Raw genomic sequence first — 22,842 nt, 5'->3', positions numbered from 1 at the left:
GGCCAGCGCGCTCCTCCCTCGGCCTGGCTGGAGATGGTACGATCCGCCCGCAAAGCACCTCCTCGCCTGCCAGAGGGAGTTCAGCTGGCCGGGCGGGGAAGGAGGGCGTGATGCAGCCGGCCAGGTGCCATAGCAACGCAGCTCAAGCTCCGGGATGGAACTAGCCATATCCCTCAGGTGAGTCTGCAACGACGCACCACCAAGCATCGTGTGCATGCGAAAGGAGAAGGGGCTGGAAACTGGCGGGGGCCCCCCATCACCCTCGTCCTCATCCCCACAACAAAAACGCACGCCTTGTGCGCAGACAGGCTTCTTGGATCAGGCCAATGGCTCATCTCGTCCTGCATCCTTGTTCCCATATTGGACACCCAGATGCCTCAGTGGGAAAGCCAAAAGCAGGAGCCAAGTACGACTCCCGGCCCATCTCTCTCCTCCTGTGGTTTCCAGCAACCAGTATTGGCATGCATCGCTGCCCGACTATGGCGGCAGAGCAGAGGCATCCCGGCAAGTGGCCATCGATAGCCCTCTCCTCCCTCCCTGAATATACGAACATAAAACACACACACAAAGGGACTGGGTAGCTGCGTTTGGGCGCTGATCAAAAAGACCTCCCCGGCCAGTCAGCCTATTACCGTATTAGGCTATTGTTGTTGTTGTTGTTGTTGTTATTTATTGTGCCTGTTCCAATTTCTCTCTCAAGTTCATGGGCTGCTGCTAATCCACACTGGAAAGTGTGCCCCCACTCTTAAAAGGACAATGGATTCCTTGCAGCAGATGACAAAGAGAGAAACACATGTGTCATGGTCTTGCGATGTCCCTAAAGGCATGGGTTGCATGAGATATGTGAGATATGCTCAGTTGCCCAGGAATTCCCATGTTTGCCCCAAAGGATACTCTGCTGGAATGCAGCACCAACAGGTAGTGTCTGTGGAAAGCGGCAGAAAGAGAAAGAGAGAGAGAGAGAATAATAATAATTTCAGGTCACATGCAGGTGGTCCTGAGTTGTGTTTCCATTAGTGTTTGGTTTTTAGATTCTCAAGCTTTTTGCACACAAACTGTCATTTATAATAATAATAATAATTATTATTTATTTATACCTCGCCCATCTGGGGTATTTCTCTGAGTGTTTAGAACTACACAATCGATTTGAAGTGCTCTCCCTTAACATGGAAGACGAAGAACAGACTCCATTTGAAGATCTCTCCCTCATCACAGTTGATCAGAAATTATGAAGACGAGCAGCAAAGTCAGTCCTCCGAGAATATGCAGGTGACCTTGGAAGGGACAGCACATGGAAGAATCCCGACCAAGCCTATGAAGAGGCGTGGACCAATGACACTGCAAGCCATAGCCACCAGAAGATCAAAAGTGATTATGAGGCTCTCGGCAGGAAGTTGAAGCAATTAAATGCACAAATTGTCATCTCATCTGTCTTCCCAGTTGAACGACGTCGCCCAGAGAGAGAGGGAAAAATAGGGAAAGTGAACAACTGGCTTTGCAAATGGTGCAAGAAGCAACAGTTTGGATTCTTAGATCACAGTCTGCAGATGGACTTCTGGTAAGTGATGGGCTACACCTCACAAGGGTTGGGAGGAATGTTTTTGCCATGAAACTTAAAAACCCAATCAGGAGGGTAGGAGTCTACCAAGTGCTGAAGATGATCACCCAAATGTCAAGGACCAAATGGAGCAAACAGCACACAAACTTAGTGATGGGAGGAAAAAATCCTTAAATAAGAGACATGGGGGAATGATCAATGGTCTTCAATGCCTGTATACTAATGCACAGAGCATGGGAAATAAACAAGATGAACTTGAGCTCTTGGTACAGCAAATTAAATATGACATAATAGGCATCACTGAAACCTGGTGAGATGAGTCTCATGATTGGAATGTAGTAACAGAGGGATACAATCTATTTCAGAGAAATAGACCAAACAGGAAAGGAGGAGGAGGAGGAGCAGCATTATATGTCAGGGGTGTGTATACCTTTGAAGAGATCCAGGATTTAAAACTTCAAAGCCAAGTTGAGAGTATCTGGGTCAAAATGAAGGGAGAGAAAAATAACAGTGATCTCATTGTGGGAGTTTACTATCCCCAAGCCAAACTGAGGACACAGATGAAGCCTTCCTGGAACAGATGACCAAGCATTCAAAAGGAAGTGAGATAGTAGTAATGGGGGATTTCAACTATCCTGATATTTGTTGGATGTCAAACTTATCCAAGAGCATAAGGTTGAACATATTCCTCACTGCCTTGCAGACAACTTCATTGTCCAGAAAGTGGGAGAAGCAACAAGAGGATCAGCCATTTTAGATCTGATCCTAACCAATAGTGATGACCTGGTTAGTGGGGTAGAAGTGGCAGGATCATTAGGTGGGAGTGACCGTGCTCTTCTTGAGTTTATTATACAGCGGAAAGGAGCAACCAAGCATACTAAGACTCAAATTCTAGACTTTAAGAAAGCTGACTTCAGAAAACTTAGAGAAACGCTGGGTGAAATCCCATGGACAGAAATACTAAAAGGGAAGGGAGTTCATGATGGTTGGGAGTTTGTTAAAAGGGAGATATTAAAAGCACAACTTCAGGCAATACTAATGGGACGGAAACATGGAAGGTGCCTAAAGAAGCAGGGTGGCTATCTAAAGAACTTTAAATGAGTTAAGATTTAAAAGGGATATGTACAAAAAATGGAAAAAGGGGGAAACCACCAGAGAGGAATTCAAACAAATAGCCAGCACGTGTAGAAACAAAGTCAGAAAAGCTAAAGCACAGAATGAACTCAGGCTTGCTAGAGAGGTTAAAAGCAACAAAAAGGGCTTTTATGGGGATGTCCGTAGCAAAAGGAAGAACAAGGAAACAGTGGGGTCACTTAGAGGAGAAGATGGTGAAATGCGAACAGGGGACAGAGAAAGGGCATAACTCCTCAATACCTTCTTTGCCTCAGTCTTCTCCAATAAAGAAAAGAATGCCCGACCTGAAGAATATGGAGCAGGTGATTCAGCAGGGGAAACACAGCCCCGAACAAGTAAGAACAAGTACAAGAATCCTTGGCTAGTTTAGATGTACTCAAGTCTCCAGGGCCAGATGAACTACATCCAAGAGTATTTTTAAAGAACTAGCAGAGGTGATTTCAGAACCACTGGCAGTAATCTTTGAGAATTCCTGGAGAACAGGCGAAGTCCCAGCAGGCTGGAGGAGGGGAAAGGTTGTCCCTATATTCAAAAAGGGGAAAAGAGAGGACCCAAACAATAACTGCCCAGTCAGCCTGACATCAATACCAGGAAAGATTCCAGAGCAGATCATTAAGCAAACGGTCTGTGAGCACCTAGAAAGGAACGCTGTGATCACTAAAAGTCAGCATGGGTTTCTGAAAAATAGGTCATGTCAGACTAATCTGATCTCATTTTTTGACAGAATTACAAGCCTGGTAGATGAAGGGAACGCTGTAGAGCTCATCAATGGCTCCTCTTCATCCTGGAGAGTAGTGACTAGTGGGGTGCCACAGGGTTCTGTCTTGGGCCCAGTCTCATTTAACATCTTTATAAACGACTTGGATGATGGGCTTGAGGGCATCCTGATCAAGTTTGCAGATGACACTAAATTGGGAGGGGTGGCTAATACCCCAGAGGACAGGATCACACTTCAGAATGACCTGAACAGATTAGAGAACTGGGCCAAAGCAAACAACAGAGAGAAATGTAAACTACTACACTTGGGGGGGGGGGGAATGAAAGGCACAAATACAGGATGGGAGACACCTGGCTTGACAGCAGTACATGTGAAAAGGATCTAGGAGTCTTGGTAGACCACAAACTTGACATGAGTCAACAGTGTGATGCAGCAGCTAAAAAAGCCAATGCAATTCTGGGCTGCATCAATAGGAGTATAGCATCTAGATCAAGGGAAGTAATAGTACTACTGTATTCTGCTTTGGTCAGACCTCACCTGGAGTACTGTGTCCAGTTCTGGGCACCACAGTTCAAGAAGGATACTGGCAAGCTGGAATGTGTCCAGAGGAAGGCAACCAAAATGGTCAAAGGCCTGGATACAATGCCTTATGAGGAACGGCTTAGGGAGCTGGGTATGTTTAGTCTGGAGAAGAGAAGGTTAAGGGGTGATATGATAGCCATGTTCAAATATATAAAAGGATGTCATATAGAGGAGGGTGAAAGGTTGTTTTCTGATGCTCCAGAGAAGCGGACACGGAGCAATGGATTCAAGCTACAAGAAAGAAGATTCCACCTCAACATTAGGAAGAACTTCCTGACAGTAAGAGCTGTTCGACAGTGGAATTTGCTGCCAAGGAGTGTGGTGGAGTCTCCTTCTTTGGAGGTCTTTAAGCGGAGGCTTGACAGGCATATGTCAGGAATGCTTTGATGTATGATAAATAATAAATTTCATTTCAAATGTTAAAAGAAAATGAAATGCATCTACCTAGCCTAGATTCCTCACAGGTGCTCTGAATGAAGCTGGATGTTGGAAGATTCAGGACAGGCAGAGGAAAGTCCTCCTCCTCACAGGGCAGAATCAGGGGATGTAGTGATGGCCCCTGACCTGAATGGCTTTAAAAGAGGATTAGAGAAATTCATGGAAGATGAGGCTATCAAGGGTTACTAGATAATACATATTCATGGGCAGTTTGTCCCATATATCTGGGACCAAGAACAGGCCGCTGGTGCATATGAAACTGACTTAAACTGAGCCAGGCTACTGGACCATTTAGTGATGTGTATTCTGCCTATACAGCGAAGTGTATTGTTGGCATCCATCTGTCTCGAGAGACAATGGAGTGCGCCTCTGGGGGTGAACTCAAACTTCTGCCTTAGCAGCACCAAAGTGACATCCCCAGGGTGCAAGGTATCTGAAGGTCCTGGGCTGCCCAAACGACAAGACTCCTCCCCCTTGGGCTCACTGATGTTCTCCACAGAAAAGCAGAGCAATACATTTGGCACCAGCTTGACTGCAGGAGTTGCCGGAAGGAGGTGTACAAGGCGCCGTCCGACCCTCTTAGGGACTCCACTCCGGATTTGTGTAGGGTTAACTCCTTATTCTTTTATTCTCCCAATGATGTCCCACAAGGCAGCAGAGGTTTAGGGCCAGAGTTTTCCTTCTCCTAGATGGGCTCCCTTCTCAGGTGGATGAGCCCCACCTTCCCTCACTTCCCTCTACGGCACATGCACAAGTTGCCTTCTTGACCGTGGGACCCACTCTTGGTCTCATCCGCTCCATCTGCCCGAGTCCCTAACTCACCCAGGGTTTGAGACCCATCAGCTGCCCTTGCCTGGTTTAGCCGGCCAGTAGACCCACTATATTCCCCTCAATACCAGTGGCTGGGAATCACAATTGGGAAGAGGTGCTGTTGGTCTTAGGTCCTGCTTGTGGTCTTCCCCTTGGGGCATCTGGCTGGCCACTGGGAGAGCAGGATGCTGGACTAGAGGGGCTCCCATGGGCCTGATCCAGCAGCCAGTCTGTTCATAGGTTCTTATTACATTTTAAACAAAATGAATTCTGTGGCAACTTGAAAACCATTTTCATATTTAGGGCAGCACTGACTTTCATGGAGAAAGGCCCACTTCATCAGACACACAAAGAGTCCACAAGACATATATGTACATTTTAAACCCCAAATTTGCAAATTGTGAAGACTGAAAGCAATAAAATGCACAGAGTAGTAGCAGAAATCACCCATTCCTGTGTTAAGGCCAAATGTACACAAGATGAGAAAAGCTCATCCCAAAAGGATGAGAATAGTGAGAATACCATCTTGCAGTGCTGATTTAATACCAAAAGAGGGACAAAGGCTGTTACTTTTTTTCAGGCAAACAATGCCCACCCAGTCTTGATTGATAGAACCAAATTTGCTGATAAATTCTATTTTAAGCAGTTTTACTCTGGAAGATGCGCCCGGATGTAGAACTAAAGCCAAGTGCTCTTAAGCAAAAGGGTTTCAAGGCTTTAGAAACATTCTGAGCACTCTCAAGGAAAATGACCGTTTCTGCCTATTTCAATTCCAGCAAGTGCAGCAGTCACTCAGGTGAACAGCACTAATTGTTTTCTGGGTGGGAATGTACCCCCCCCCCAGAAATTATGGATACCTGGGTCAAGGCAGTCAAATTCCTGAGGGTTTGAAAGTTAATTCAAAAGCTAATATTGAATGGAGTGGGTCTAGGCTTGAAATATACCAGGTACACCAAACTTCTAATACCAGATGACATGCAGCAAAATGGAAAAATGGAATGCTAGAAAGAAAGAAAGAAAGAAAGAAAGAAAGAAAGAAAGAAAGAAAGAAAGAAAGAAAGAAAGCACATGCCAAGAGATTCTGCAAACATCAAACATAATGAGATTACTCCTTGGTGTGTGTAGCAAACTGCGCAGAATTCAGTCACTGTTTGGAATTCCTGTCCTGCGTAGGCAGAGGTCATGCAGGGACAGTCAGTTCCAGGGACAGCTGTTCCCTCTTCACACGCTGGGCAATTTAACGGATTCCTAGCTGCCTGCTTTATAGCTTTTTGCTGCTTCCAGGCAAAATGTTTGGTTTGTTTCTTCCAATTAATAATGCTGTAATGGTTCGGTTAGATCTGCCATGTGGAGCACAGTGTGTGTGTGTGTGTGTGTGTGTACCTGCAGCTTTGTTTCCCGAGTTCCAGCTATGCACAAAAGGGCACACCATTTTGGGTTGATTAAGTGGGCTCTGGCTGCAAAATAGGGAGCAATAGTCTAAGCACGGCTTTGGAGTTTGCAGTTGGTTTGATGAAATGCTGGAAAGAGGGGCTTGAGATAAAGACTGAAAGCACAGGCTTAGGGTTTGTAGGCTGCCCAAAGTCTGCCATGCTTGGAGTTGGATCCTTTCAGAAATACAGGCAGCTCTTTTAACGATCTTCTAAATTGTCCTGGACAGGATTGCAGCCAAGCATAACCAACCCTCTAGGTGTTAGAAACACAGAATTATAGAGTTGGAAGGTACCATGAGGGTCACCTAGTCCAATGCAGGAATCTTTTGTCCAACCCCATGACCCTGAGATGGGGAGTCTCGCTTTACCAACTGAACTATCCCAGGTCTGGACTCACAACTTCCACCATCAATCCAGCCAGCAAAGCCAATGGTCTTGAAAAGTAAGAATTGTAATATTTTGGCAAGAACTTTGGATCTCCAGAAATGAATCTGCAGAAGCCCAAAACAGTAGCAAGGAAAGTGCAGGGTCTCCAGCACCTAAATCAGAACAGAAGGTGGGTTTCCCTTACTCTTTTTCAAGCTCCCCTTCTCTGTGAGTGGCATTTTGGATCTGTGCTATGTGACTGTGCATATAGGTCCATGGGATGATGGTTATTTGAGATGAATTAAGTGTGCAGCATTCGCTTAATCTCAATATAGAACACTGCTCTGGAGTCCTTTCTGATCAAGGGAGCTAAGAAATACTTTCAATAATAAGAAAATATTTTAGGCATGATATAAATAATAAGTGGCTCTGTGGGTTAAACCACTGAACCTAGGGCTTGCTGATCAGAAGGTCAGCGGTTCGAATCCCTGTGGCGGGGTGAGCTCCCGTTGCTCGGTCCCAGCTCCTGCCAACCTAGCAGTTCGAAAGCACATCAAAATGCAAGTAGATAAATAGGAACCGCTACAGCAGGAAGGTAAACGGCATTTCCATGTGCTGCTCTGGTTCACTAGAAGTGGCTTTGTCATGCTGGCCACATGACCTGGAAGCTATACGCCGGCTCCCTCGGCCAATAATGCGATATGAGCGCACAACCCCAGACTCGGTCACGACTGGACCTAATGGTCAGGGGTCCCTTTACCTTTACCTTAAATAATAAGTGGGAGGGTGTCCCAGATTAATTTTACTCATACAGTGTATGCTTAGCTACAATAGTTTCTGAGCAGTATATGAGAAATACAATACAGAAAAGAGAAATATCAGTCAGAATGATAAAATCAGACTTCAGTTAAAAGGTCTGCAGGAATGAAAAAATATTCAGTAGGTGCTAGAAACTAAACAAGGAGGGAGCGGCCTGTCTGACCTCAACTGGAAGGGAATTCCACAAAATTGGGCCCATAATATTGAATGCAGGGCCCCTGGTGGGTACAGAAGGCATTTTGGAGGCGGAAATGCTTATGAATACCAGTTTTTTTGGGGGGGGGGACAGGAGGGGAAGGTGCTCTTGTCAGGTCCTGCTTTGGGGCTTTTCATTGGGACCAGGATGCTGCAGCCCTTGGACAGATTCAGCAGGTTCCCCTTGGACTCTTTTGAGTCCTGCCTCCAAGCCACAGTGACTGGGTTATAGGGGAGCAGGCAGTCCTTGAGGCATCCTGGACTCAGGTTGTTCAGGGCCTTGTAAACTAATAGGAGGAATTTAATGTTGGCTTGGAAAACTAGGGGAAGCTTTTGAGTGCAGGAGTTACCGGCAGCTGCTGATGACAGGCTGCTCCTGTCAAAAGTCTATCTGTAGTTTGAGGGCATTTTATGCAGCCCACTTGCTTAAACCTCAGCAGATTTGGGTCTGGTCAGTGCCTTGATGGGGAACCACGTGGGGATCCCCTGCCCCACTTTAAGCCACCTTGAGCTCCGTTATGGAAGAAAAATGGGGTGTAAACATTTTTAGCTGGTGCTGGTCTTTTTTATTTTGGCGATGGGCATTTTTCTTCAACCTTTTAATTGTGAAGAATTTATTTTTAAGGCAAAATAATAGCTGTATGCCTGTTTTGAACAATCTGTATAAAGTAGAAATAAATAAATAAATAAATAAATAAATAAATAAATAAATAAAGTGACTTTGGGTCCAGAAAGATGGCTTATACTTATTTAAAATTAACTTCAGTGGTGAAAGGGAGGTGATCCAATCTGATCCTGCCCTGTGACATGCTAGAGACCCAGTGGTGGCCTAGTGGTTAGAGCAGGGGTTCCCAACAAAATTTTCTCGAGGACCCCTCATCGAGCCGCTATTGTGACAAGGACCCCCATTAATTCCTAATCCTAAAATTAAAAAGTGAGAGCCAAATTAAGAGTCTTTTTATATTTTATATTTATACGTTTTTTACAGTTCTTCCTCTTCATCTGTAGGCCTTTGTCGTTTTAACGAACCACTTTTTAACCAACGGTCCATTTTTAACTACGCGAACTGTAGCTTCCGCGAAAAACAACGCTTTGTTTACAAACACTACTGTTTTGCAAAGAGGCAGCGCGCGCCAGGGAGGAGGGAGGGGAATGGAGAAGACAGGGTACCTGCGCAGTAGCGCACAAATGAAGCCGACGCGCGCAAAGCATCTTGGGGAGGTGAGCGTTAGTAGAATGCGCGCGCTGCCTCTTTGCAAAACAGTAGTGTTTGTAAAGCGCCACCTAACGACATACAGCAGAACTACTGCCTCTATCTAATTCTAGTTTTGCGCTAGACTCTGCTCATGCAGGAAGCGGCCAAAACAAAAAATCTGTTATCATACGAAATATATTTAATATATTTTTTATTCTAATAGCATCTTGCGGACCCCTCTGGCATAGCTCGCGGACCCCTGGGGGTCCCCGGACCACCTGTTGGGAACTACTGGGTTAGAGTGTCAGGCTAGGACCTGGGAGACAAGAGTTAAAATCCCCCCTCAGCCACATATGCCACCTTGAGCTCCTTGGAAGAAAGGTGGGACAGAAATGCCACAATAAAGGAGAAACAACCACGGAGAGCAAGGGATTGCAGCCTGCACAATCCTTCGTGACAAATTCCCGGGTGGGCATTTTGTTTAACTGCGAATAAGAAGACCATTGCATATAATTACAAGAGTTCAGCTTCCTCAGGGGAGTTCCACCTGGGAGCACCACTCATGTTGCAAGGCCCTGCCGAGGTGTAATCAGCGAAATTAAGACCAGAAACAAACACAGCATGTTTGCACAGGCACCTGAGGTGAGCACCAACAGTTTGAAGTAGGTAGTTCCAGCGAAGGAGAAAAACCTTAATTGGGGGGGGGGGGGGTTGGAGCTGCTGGGTTTCTTCTTGGCACCTTCTGCTATCCTGGGATGACAATCCCTTAACTTCAACCTGTGCTGTGTCATTATTGCAAAGCTCCTGACTGACTGACCTAGTTTTCAGGAACAAAATAAAAAAATTCCTTCCAGTAGCTCCTTAGAGACCAACTAAGTTTGTCATTGGTATGAGCTTTCATGTGCATGCACACTTCTTCTGTGTATCTGAAGAAGTGTGCATGCACACAAAAGCTCATACCTATGACAAACTTAGTTGGTCTCTAAGGTGCTACTGAAAGGAATTTTTAAATTTTGTTTCAACTACGCGCCAGACTAACATGGCTATCTACCTGTAACTAGTTTTCAGGGACACTTTGGTGTGGCTTAATGATTCCACTGCTGATTCCACACTAGCAGTTTAGTCATCCACATGAGAGCCAGAGTTGGGCCAGGATTGGAGAGACCCGAGTTCAGATCTCTGCTTAGCAGGGAAGCTCACTGTGTGACCCTAGGCTGATGATTGCAACCTCTCAGTCTGACCTACAAATTGCAAACAACAAATTACATGGTTGTAATTTGTGGGGAAGGGGGAAAGCATGTATACCACCACAAGCTCCTTTGAGCAAGGGTGGAATATAAGTGTCATGAAATAAATATTTTGCTCACTCACTCTTTATGGGCAATCTGGAGGATACTGTTGACAGGCTCCCCACCCAACCTGATTTCATAGTTATTCCTCAACCACCCCTGTTTATCCTGAAACACCAGTTGCATCACCAAACTGTCCAATGTGAAAAGGCAAAGTACATAGAGGCTACTGCAAGTGTAATTAAAAGCTTCCTCCTCTGGAGGGAAGTTTGTTTATTTTATTTATTTATTTCCACAAGACTTATACACAGCTTGATTAAATAAAAACCTCAGAGTGGTTTGTTTGCAAAACAGAATAAAACCTCACAGCTGTTTACAAAATACCTCCCTCCGTATCAGATGCTTGTGTTTGATTGCCATTTTGCAATAAAAAAGACCAGGAAAAAATGAGTTGTAAACATGCCATACGTTGTTTTTAAACAAGCATTGCAGGGGGTTGGACTAGATGATCATTGGGTCCATTCCATCTCTATGAATCTATTGTTCTAAGCACACAGACAGAAAGGTTTACTCCCAGAATCTGTAGAAACAGAAGCAGGATCTTGGATCATCAAAGAGATAAAAGCTAGGCAAAGAAGGGGAAGGAATCAATTATGCCATATACTGGTGCTACATCAAAGACCTACTCAAAGGTCTCATGAGATTCAAAGGGCTATTTGAAAGAATGAATGGTAAGAAGGAATATGGGTTGCCCTCTCTTGTAATACTAAACTCATGGGGTCATCCAGTGAAACCACTTGGCAGAAGATTGAGCCCAGGGCTGCCAGCCATAATGAGGTTGCCCTACCAAGTCAGACCCTTTGGTCATCCAGCTCAGTACTGTCTACACTGGCAGTGCCTCTCCAGGGTTTCAGAAATACAACAGCGTAACCGGCCAATATTCTCAGTCACCAATTTATAGACATATAACACCAAATGACAAAATCATACACACAAGAATATGTAACATTCAAACATCATAGAAAAACGTATGACAAGATTCAGTCCAAATATCAGTCCAAAAAGTATCAAGTCTTAAATACAGCTCATATAGTTCACAAGTTCTTGAATGAACTAACTCATTCAAAAAGAAGAAACTTCACAGGGATAAGAACGACTACTCTACAGGGAAAGTCTATTCATGGCTCAACACTGCAGGACTAGTCCAAAAAGAAACTAGACAATTTGAAAGATCTACGTACTCAGTCACTCCTACTGATTACGATACGTCCGACTCCTCTAGTGCAAGCTCATCTAATACATACAGGGAATACAATTTAAGATCTGGACAGCCCCATGCCGCTTTTTCCAGGAGACGCTCCAGACGTCCTTACAAGAAGAGATAATTTCAGAAAGCAAAGACCACTCATTAGTGGTCAATCTTTCTGATAGAGTCCTTACTACAGATAAAGTTTGGGTATTGAATTTTGGATTAAGCTTTGTACCTACGCCCAAGTACTCTGCCTTCCAGACACGAGTTGATCTGTTTAAATTATGCAGACAGATAAGAGAGTTTTTTTGGTAACACCTTAGGGACAAGGGATCCTTTTAGGAAGAAATCCACCTTTACCCCAATACCTCACTCAGAATCCCCTCAAAAAAAACTTTTGAACATCTTGTCCTTTAGGACCTTAATATTAGAGAAAAACAGTTCATAAATTATAATCCTCATCATTTGACAAAGAAACAAATGGAAATTTTGAATGGTCTTACTTCAGACCAAAAGTTAGTTATTAAACCGGCAGATAAAGGGGGAGAAATTGTATTGCTGAACAAGACTGACGATATTAAAGAGGCAGAGTGACAATTGAGGAATACTGAGTTTTATGCACCCATTCCTGGAGATCCGCCCACAGCTATTAAAAATAAATTAAAAATTATGTTGCATGAAGCAGTCTCCTTGGGGTATGTTAAAGATTCAGTGGCTGATTTCCTATGCCTGGAACACACCAGAACACCTGTTTTTTAAATTCTCCCAAAAATACACAATGGTATTATATGTCTCTGCTTCGGGCTCTCTATTAGAAAATAGTGCACAATATCTAGAATCCTTCTTGCATCCGTTTACCACTGAAACGCCAGCATATATAAAAGACACCAAGCATTTTATATCTACAGTTGAAACTGAAAGTGGGCCCAGAAGGCTGTCCCATAAGCTTCCCCTTGACATCTTTCGCTATATGACCATCAAGTGAAAGCTTCATTGTGGGCGGTCAATCCCAGCAAAGCTGCTGACCCAGATGGGGTGCTGGGAATAGTGGTAAAAAATTGCACCGATCGGGACTTCTGGTCTACCATTATCCCAGTCCCTAAGAAAAGAGCAATTAACTGCCTAAATGACTATAGACCCATTGCATTAACATCTGTAGTGATGAAATGCTTCGAGAGTTTGGTCCTTCAACATCTTAGAACATGTTTTCCACTGGACTTTGATAACCACCAGTTCGCCTACAGGAGAAATAGGTCAACAGATGATGCCATTGCTACAGCTTTCCACCTTGCAGCGAGTCATCTGGAGAGACCAGGGAATTGTGTCAGAATGCTGTTTATTGATTATAGCTCAGCTTTCAATACCATCTGGACATTCTCATCGGAAAGTTAAGGACCTGGACCCTTCTTCTAACATCTGTGATTGGATTAAAGACTTTCTGAGAGATCGGACACAAAGAGTGAAGATTGGACCTGTTATATCTACTGTACCTCCCTGAAGCTCAGCACTGGCACTCCACAGGGATGTGTGCTGAGTCCCTACCTGTAATCGTTGTATACATATGACTGCATTTCATCTGGTTCATCTACTGCAATTATTAAGTTTGCTGATGACACCACCATAATGGGTCTAATTACAGGCGGAGACGAATCTGCGTACAGGGGGGAGATTCAAAAGGTATTCACATGGTGCTCAGAGAACAATCTGCACATAAACATTGGCAAGACAAAGGAGATGGTGTTGGACTTTTGGAGGAAGAGAGGGGAGTTAGCCCCGTTGTATATTGGGGGGGGCTGTGTGGAGAGAGTCTCTTCCATTAAATACTGGGAGTCCATCTTAGTGAGGACCTAACTTGGAAGGTCAATACAGCCCTGTTGGTTAGGAAGGCCCAACAGAGACTTCATTTCCTTAGGGTCTTGTGGAATAACAAGGTTGGATAGCAACTGATGAATTCCTTCTATTGGTCTACGATAGGAAGTGTTCTCTCATACTGCATTACGGTGTGGTATGCTGGTTTGACAGCCATGGGCAGAGAGTCACTATGGAGGGTGGTGAGGACAGCACAGGATATCGTGGGCTTTCCCCTGAGTACGCTAGATGTTATCGCGGGAGACCATTGCCTCAGAAGAGCAAGGAACATTCTCATGGATGACTCACACCCTGGCCAGCACCCTTTTAATCTCCTGCCCTCAGGCAGGAGATATAGAAACATGATAAGCCGCACCAACAGGTTGAAGAATAGTTTCTACCCCTGGGCCGTGAGGCTGCTGAATGTGGTAGTACAACAGCACACAGAGTGACAAGGACTAAGATTGTGGGGGGAAGGGGGGCTCGTTTAATCTCACTGTAAACAAGCGGTACAGTGACAATAAAGTATTTCTATTTCTATTTCACTTTATCCAGATGCTCCGCAGGGACTTAACTGCCTATTAGAATAATTTAGGTTATTTTCAGAATCTAATCTGAGAAAACAAATTAAAGCATCCAAACCCTTCATTAGTTCTCAGAGAAATCATTGCTCAAGTCAAGAAGGAGGGCAGAGGCATGGCACAATACTGGTCCAGTGAAGAGGCATTTATTAATTACCTGCCTTTTGAACATGGGATAAGGGCCCTCCCTAGGGAAGAGCAGTAATAGGCATGGTGGGAAAACACATTTGCTCTCTTTTGACATTTAACACACCCTTGCCACCTTTTAAAACTCAGTCACCTTGAAGTAACCCCTCTTCTTTCTTTCCAATATGCCAACAGTTTCTTTTGTGATTCTGTCTCACTGAGCTGCATGAATGCACCCCTATATTTTTGCCTCAAGGTCCCCTCTGTCCTTGCATTATATTTATCAATATTGTACTTATAATAGTGGCTGGCAATAATAATAATAATAATAATAATAATAATAATAATAATAATAATAATAATAATTTATACCCCGCCCATCTGGGCGGCTTCCAACAGACATTAAAATAAAATAATCTATTAAACATTAAAAGCTTCCCTACACAGGGCTGCCTTCAGATGTTTCCTAAAAGTCTGGTAGTTCTTTATCTCTTTGACATCTAGTGGGAGGGCGTTCCACAGGGCGGGCACCACTACCGAGAAGGCCCTCTGCCTGGTAGCAAACCGCAACGGCGAAATACAACGGCACAGATTTTGCAAGAGAGAGGCACCGTTGACCCACTTTGCTGCTTGAGGCTTCAGCCCACAGGCACAGCTCTGTCTGGAAATAATCCAGTCCACTGGATTATATTGAGAAATCTGGTGGGTGTCCAGAAGAAAAACACACATTTATTTCTGCCTTGCATTTTAGCATATAAATTGTCCCAAGGCAACTTGCAAGTTAACATTGATGCACACTTTAAAAAGCAAACATGCACACACAACAAATTACTTGTAGTTGATACAGTGTCCCTCTAGATTGGCTAGAGCTCCAATCAGCCCCAACCAGCATGGCCAATGGTCAGGGATGATTGATGGGATTTGTATTCCGCAAACATCTGGAGGTCTTGGGGAAGGTTGTAGTCAGTTGTATCCTAGTGCAAATCTCATTTAAGCCAGGAACTGACTCCTTGGCCGTAGAGCTATTTGCCACCACAAGAAATGGTGATGGTCATTGGCATATATGATTTTAAAAGGTTACTAGTCCTCATGACTATATGCTTGCTTCAGGATCAGAGGCCCCATGCCTCTGTTGTTGTTGTTGTTGTTGTTGACATCCATCTGTCTTGTGATACAATGGAGTGTGCCTCCAGTGAATCACTTCTTTGAGAAAGCAGAGCAATTTAAATGTGCAATGCCTTGATTTACATCAAATGGACAAGGCCTCCATGTGCCATCCCATGTCTCTGAACACCAGTAATAATAAGATTTAGTTTACCAATTTTATTTATTTATTTATTTATTTATTTATTTATTTATTTATTTATTTACCCACCCTTGCATGTGGTCCCCATTGGCTTTCTAAGAACATTAAGAAAAGTCTGGCTGCAGGATCAGGCCAAAGGACTCCCATTTAGTGCAGCACTCTGCATTGGCACTGGAATTGTTTTAAGATATTTTAATTGTGCTTTTATTGCTTCATTGCTTGTTGTTTCCCCCCTGTGCTCCATTGAGAGGAAGATATACATTTTAACAATAACAACAACATCTATGACAACAATGGTAATGATGATGATATACTGCTTGGGGACCATTGGATGAAGGCTGCCTTAGCATCTTTGTTGTTGTTCTTGTTGTCATATGGATTAATGTGGATGAATATGGATATATATATGGATTAATCCGTTCCAGACGGGTCTGCGGAGTACTCAACCTGAAGCGTACTTAACCTGAAGCATGGGTGTAATTGGTTCCGGAAGTCTGTTCATAATCTGAAGCGTTCATAAACTGAAGTGAACCTTCCCATTGAAAGTAATGGAAAGTGATGGGTCCGCGGCGTTCGTAAACCGAAAATTCGTAAACCGAGGTGTTCATAACAAATGAAAACTTCACCAGTATTTCTGAACCAAGAATAAGAATGTGAAAAGCCTCACTTTGTGATTGCAAGAGGCACTTGCCTCTTACTAATTTACACCTGCCTTTCTCTGTCTCTCTTTCTCTAAGGGAGACAAGCAGGCACAGTTGGGTTTGTGGAACTGGTTCACACCTTGTTGCACCACAAGCGGATGAATGGCTAACTCTGATGTAAGGTCAACTCTAAAAATAAGAAGAGCAGCTTGGTGTGGGCCTTTTTGCAGCACACACAACAAGTGTTGCTGGCTGGGAGAAGCTACAGGAGACAGAGAGTTGGAGGTGAGTTGAAGGATGTGCTAGACATACACTAAAAGAGGGCATGGAATAAAGTTGTCCTGGTGTGTTCCTGATGCTGGGGAGAACAGCCTGAGAGCCGCACCCCTGTGAAAACCAAGCACTCATTTCCAATAACACTCTGTGCCACTTGGGCCTTTGTTGGGATGTGCGGTGCCTCTCAGTTAAGGGAATATCTGTGGCCCAGTCTGGGGGTGGAGTCTGTGGAGCAGTTCAGGGCATGAGCAGCTGGTGCTGTGCATCAGAAGAACAACAACTGGGGGAAAGAGGATTTGCAAGCCAAGCACATTTTGCAGGGTTGTCTGCATAAATTGTTCTGTTCCTGCAGCAAGATTGTGGAGCAGTGGCAGGGATGGGGATGAGGGGCTGTTTAAGGCATCAGAGGAGCCTCAGTGCTACCTACAGGACAGCCTCTGAAGGTGGTTTGGCAAGTAATGTGAGTTCTGATCACACATGTAAAGCACATCCTCCCCTCCCCTCCCTGAAACTGTAGTTTGTTTAGGGTGCTGGGAATTGTAGCCCTGTGAGTGAACTACAGTTCCTAATATTCTTTGGCGAGTGGGGAAAGGATGTGCTTTCAATATATGGTTGGTTCACAGCTCCAGATTTACAAACTGGAATGGAGTGTTATTTATTTATATTTTGTATACTGTGCTGCTTAATCATCATAAACAAAACCCTATTGTGGTTTGCATAATACAATATACAAATTTAGCTCATAATACACCTGCCCCGGATCAACTACACCTAGGGAGCTTGTGGGTCCATTTTAAAGTATTGTTTCTTTCAACCTTTAACGCCCTTCAGAGTTTATGCTCAAGGGATTGGAAGAACTTAGCCCAGGCATCCCCAACCTTTGGGCTTCCAGATGTTTTGGACTACAATTCCCTTCATCCCTGACCACTGGTCCTGATAACTATGGATCATGGGAGTTGTAGGTTGGGGGTGCCTGACTTAGCCACACATTAAGATATTTCAATAGTGTCACATGCTGACTGAGGTGAGGCATGTGGTTACCAGAACTGGGCCTTCTCAGTGGTGTCTCCCTATTTTCCCCAACATATACAATTTCAGTTCTTAGTGTTAAGGGGGGTGGGCAGGCTGTATGCTTGAGCTGCCTTCTAATTCCTGGAACCAGCATGGATTCAATTCCTGGAAAAGCCAGGCTAGTTTCCTGATGAGGTAATGGCCCTCTAGGTAGGGTCCATTAAGGTAACAAAGGAAGTGGCTCCATGACAGACAGAAAATGGGTGGGGTGCCCTTGTACAACTCGCTGGTAGTTATAAAGGCAAAATCCAGAGTTGAGAGTTGTGTGTGCAAGCTAGAGGCTGGAAGCAAGCACACTGCAGGCTGGGCACCTGGGAGGCTGAGCCATGCCTGATTTCTTTTTGAATCCAGGGCTGTGGCTATGGGAGAAGCAAGACCTTCTGGGGTGTTAATGCTGTGAGCCCCTCCATGGTAATATCAGGTTGCATATATGTGCAAATAAGCCATATGTCATAAAGACACCAGTCTCCACTGAGCCCCATTCCAAGGCAAACAAACCCTGGGTAAGCGCCTGGAACCCATGCAATCTCGCACCCCTTGGAGACTGGGGGTGGCGTGCAACGCTATGTTGCTCTTATGATCTTGTGGCTTTCAGTTTATTATATGTTATTTTGTAGTTGCATTTTAATTGTTTTATTCATTTTGCAGGCCATCCTGGGGAATGTGATTGAAGGGACACAAGAAACATACTGATATTGAATGAATGAATGAATGAATGAATGAATGAATGAATGAATTCAATTCCTGAAAATTCAGTACCGGACTTCCGGACTTCAGAGATTTCACATCTCGCCAGAGTGGGGTGTCCCAATCATGTGCAATGGAGGCAAAGCTCCCCTTTCTCCAGGAAGGGCCATTCAAAGCTGTGCAAAAATGCTCCTAGTCTTACGTTACCCACTGAACTTTCCTGGAGCTATCAAAGCCTGTGAAATAACAACCAACATCAACAATGAATAATGCTTGCAAAGCTAAGCTTGCAAAACCACCATCATCTCAAGACTGTTTACAGCAGCTGAATCACCTGAACTTGTCAGCAATAAAATCAACGGCTGGCTGTAGTTTTTGTAAGGTTATTTGCTCAGGGAATCCTCTCCTCTTCCTGTAACAAACAAACCCACAAGCAGCAGGTGGGTGGTAGAGCGTTGTCTTGAATGCATCACTTCAGATTGCAGCTGGGAGCAGGTGAAGGCCACATAATGGCAGCTCCCTACCCTGAAAGATATATCCCAGCTTTTCAGAAGGAAAGGAGGTTGAAAACTCCTTTTTGCTTGGTGTGCAGGTTTTGGGGGTGTATTTGTTTTAAAACACATCTTTCAGTCATGTGGATTCATCCCCTTCCTGCAGGCACACACTCTGCTCCCCCTTTCCTGTTCACCTCCACCCCGAATGGCTGCCCTGAGGTCTCAAGTTCGGGCCCTTGAAATCTCAGGTTCAGAAATGCTCTTGCCTGGCAACCCTAACATACCCTGTTTCTCCGAAAATAAGACATAGCCATAAAATAAGCCATAGCAGGATTTTTAAGCATTCAAGGAATATAAGCCATACCCCGAAAATAAGACATCGTGATAGGCGCCGCAGCAATGCCAGCCGCGGCAGGAGGAGGAGGAAAAAATAAGACATCCCCTGAAAATAAGCCATAGTGTGTGTGTTTTTTAGGAAAAATAAATATAAGACGGTGTCTAATTTTCGGAGAGACACGGTACCCACAGTGCTGTGAAGTGATGCAGCCTCAGTTCGACAGGTTCCTTCATAATTTGTGAGAATTAAGACGGAGACACTGTGAATGTTTCTGGACTCCCCCTCCCATCAGTGTCAGGATGATGGGAGTTGTAGTTCAGCAATATCCCGAGGGCCACAAGTTCCATGGTCCCTGCATCCAGACTGCATCCAACAGGAAGTCAGCCTGGTGGAGACTGAATCAGCAGCATTCAAAGCTGCAGAAGGAGGCAGAAAGCACACCGATGACCAAGGAGGAGAGGGTGCATGAGAGCAAGCAGAGCATCTTGGGAAAAGCAGGTTAAGGTTTCTTGTGTGGGTGATGCAGTGCCCAGAGGAAGTGTTGCCTCCTCTGGCTGGAAGGTTCCAACCCAGCTGCCCCACCTGCTATGCAAAGCACATTGCCTTGATGTGGGGAAATGTCCGGAAAGACAGGCTGTGAGGCAGAGATGCTAATCCACCTGTTGAGCTGGTATGTGTGGGGCTCTGTGCAAACTGGGGTGACTCACTCTCTCTGCATTTTTTTTTTTAAGGGAAAAAAGTGGGGGAGGGTCAAAGGCAAATCCCTGCAGGAAGAGTGGTCTAGTAAGAGTTGTTAGCCATAGTGGCTGAAAGGAACTTTCACAAATAGCAGCAGTATATCGCTTTAGCATTACTTTTGTTTTGAGTGGCTGGGGAAACCCAGCCAGATGGGCGGGTATAAATAATAATTTGCTTGTTGTTTTTGTAGAAAAGGTGCCAGTACCCAAAGCCTGCTCACAGAGCTACAATTCCCAGCACCCTTAAACTACAGTTCCCAGGATTCTTTGGTGAAAGTCATGTGCTTTAAATGTGTGTAAGATGTGCTTCAAATGTACAATGTGGATCTGCCCTGAGGGGGGGGGGAGAGAAACTGGGTCTGCACCCCCAGGTGTTTTGAGTCTGGTGTGCAATGCCCTTTTGCATATGTCATTCCATAGGTCAGGAGTGGAGAGCCACATTCCCTCCTGGGCCAGCTCCCAGGGGCCACATCCCAGTGGGGGGTGGATGCAGATGTAAAAGCAGGCACAGCAATGCACATGAATCTTCAGTTCCAGTCACGGAAACCCAGGTTTCCACCCCCCTCAATCTCTCCATCACCCTGGAGGGGCACGAGCTCCTAGAGAGCCCCAGGGGCCAAACGAAGAGACGGGGGTGTTTTTCTGCTAAGGGGGCAGGATACCTTCACCGCATCAAAGGGACGATGGTTGGGACCATGTGTCGTCAAATCTTGGGTGAGCACCTCCTTCCCTCAACCAGAGCATTGAAAATGGGTCGAGGATGGGTATTCCAGCATGACAATGACCCAAAACACACGGCCAGGGCAACAAAGGAGTGGCTCAAGAAGAAGCACATTAAGGTCCTGGAGTGGCCTAGCCAGTCTCCAGACCTTAATCCCATCAAAAATCAGTGGAGGGAGCTGAAGGTTCAGATAGCTACACATCAGCCTCAAAATCTTACTGACTTGGAGAGGATCTGCAAAGAGATGTGTGCAAACCTGGTGGCCACCTTCAAGAAACGTCTGACCTCTGTAATTGCCACCAAGGGTTTTGCCACCAAGTACCAAGTCATCTTTTTGCAAAGGGATCAAATACTTATTTCACTCATTATAATGCACATCAATCTCTGACTTTTGTCTTCTGGGGTTTTTCCTGTTGTTATTCTGTCTCTCAGCTACAATAAACCTACCATTAAAATTATGGACTGGTCATTTCTTTGTCAGAGGGCAAACGGGCAAATTTAGCAGGGGATCAAATACTGTCCCCCCTCACGATAATCTCTTCCCCCAACTAGAGGCCTTCTTGTGCTTGCACACCCAAAGCAGTAAGCAGCCTTCTCCCAAGTGAGCTTGTTTGCCCTTTCAACCCACTGTTGTTGGCTCTGGCTGTCAGCCGCTCTCCAGGGTTTCAGGTGAGAGATCTTCTTTCCCATCTGCTGTTACCTATTTCTTGTTTTTCCAAAACTGGTGATGCCAGGTATTGAACTCGGCACCTTCTGCAAAGCAGGTGCTTCACACTCAGCCATGTTCCACTTAAGAGGGTTTGCCAGTTCTCAGATTTCACATTTAAAAGACTGACGGGACATTTGAAAGGTGAGCTCTGGTGGTCCTTGGGCCTGGGCTGGATGGAAGCAGGTTTCTCGCCATGTCTGCTTACGAGTCTTGCATTTACAAGAGCCACAGGGTTTGTAGCTACGGAAGCAGCCAAGCGCTTGATGCATCTTCAGACAATGGTGAGTGGATTAGAATCTTGCAATGCTCACATAGGAAATTGCTCCTTTCATTTAACTTGGCATGACTGCCACCTGAAGGCAGCTTTATGTAACTGCAGCAGCTCTCTGCGTATGCATTACCAAAATGAAATAATGGTCTTGTGACTTAGCAGGCAGGGGTCAGTCTGCACCAGTGGTTTCCAATTAGGTAAGAACTGGGGACCCCATGTTTTTCAAAAGCCAAGCCATGAACCCCCTACATTTGAAAATGTTGATTATCTATGTTAGTTTTTGTTATGTGAATGGTAGTGCAACCCCCCGAGTGGGTTGCATGAACCCCCAATTGTGAACCACTGCTCTTCCCAAATGCCCCGAGTCCCTTCCAGTTATTGGGGTCCTTTATCTGTGGGGATTGGAGGTAGGGGAGCAAGGTTGCCAATCCTGTCCCTCAAGCACCACAATGAGCATAGACAAAGAAGGGAAATGGGTGGGCTTTTGCCCTCACCAGCTGGTAGTTAGGAGGATAATAAATAGGCTGGGTAGCGTGTGAGAGCTAAGCTGAAAGCAGGCTGAGGAGCTGGACCCAGAGACATGCTTGATTTGTGATGGAATCCAAGGCTACAACCAAGATCTGTTAGGGTGTTAATGCTGTGAGCCCCTCCACCATAGGCTCAGGTTGTATATAGATGTAAATAAATCATATATCTTAAAGCCACCACAACCTTCACTGGCCCTCATTCTAAGGATACCAAACCCTGTGTAAGCACCCAGAACCCCAGGAGTCTCCCACTGCTCAGAGATTGGTGTAATCATCTTAAGAATGATTCTTGTAAAGCTGCTTTGAGAGAGTTTTTTGGCTGAAGAGCAGGGCTATGAACCCTGTAAAAAATATAATAAATAAATAAAATAATTAATAAAAGAAACAAAAGAAACAATAAAATAAATAATAAAATAAAAAAACAAACTCACCTGGTCCCAGTTGTGCAACTCGGTACTGGAAGGAATTTTGGCACAGGTCCATTGCATATATTTGCATAATGCTATGCAAGGTACTTGGGAAATTTAATTATTCCCAAATGCTGTTTGAATTTCACTAAAGCTAGGCTGAACTGCTTGCCCTCTGCTGTATTGGGCGGCTGGTTTAAGGGTAGCTCTTTAACACTGAACATTTCTGTCCTTGTGAAGGGGATGGAGGCTACCGTGCAAGTAAGGGGTGGTGGAGGAATTAAGCATGGCACCCTGTTGAGCCACCCTCTAATGCC

General features: G+C 44.9%; 1 long non-coding RNA gene across 1 annotated transcript; it reads left to right on the top strand.

The window, feature by feature from the left end:
- Nucleotides 1-8: 8 nt before the first annotated feature.
- LOC118078249 (uncharacterized) lies at nt 9-21,052 on the top strand. The gene is made up of 3 exons (XR_004691709.2): nt 9-177; nt 16,385-16,573; nt 18,284-21,052. It is a non-coding gene; the product is annotated as an uncharacterized LOC118078249 (long non-coding RNA).
- Nucleotides 21,053-22,842: the final 1,790 nt, after the last annotated feature.

This window comes from Zootoca vivipara, chromosome Z (genome assembly GCF_963506605.1).
Source record: "Zootoca vivipara chromosome Z, rZooViv1.1, whole genome shotgun sequence".
In the NCBI taxonomy this organism is placed as follows: domain Eukaryota; kingdom Metazoa; phylum Chordata; class Lepidosauria; order Squamata; family Lacertidae; genus Zootoca; species Zootoca vivipara.
The sequence above is the reverse complement of the archived record's forward strand: the minus strand, read 5'-3'. Positions and strand labels throughout refer to the sequence as shown.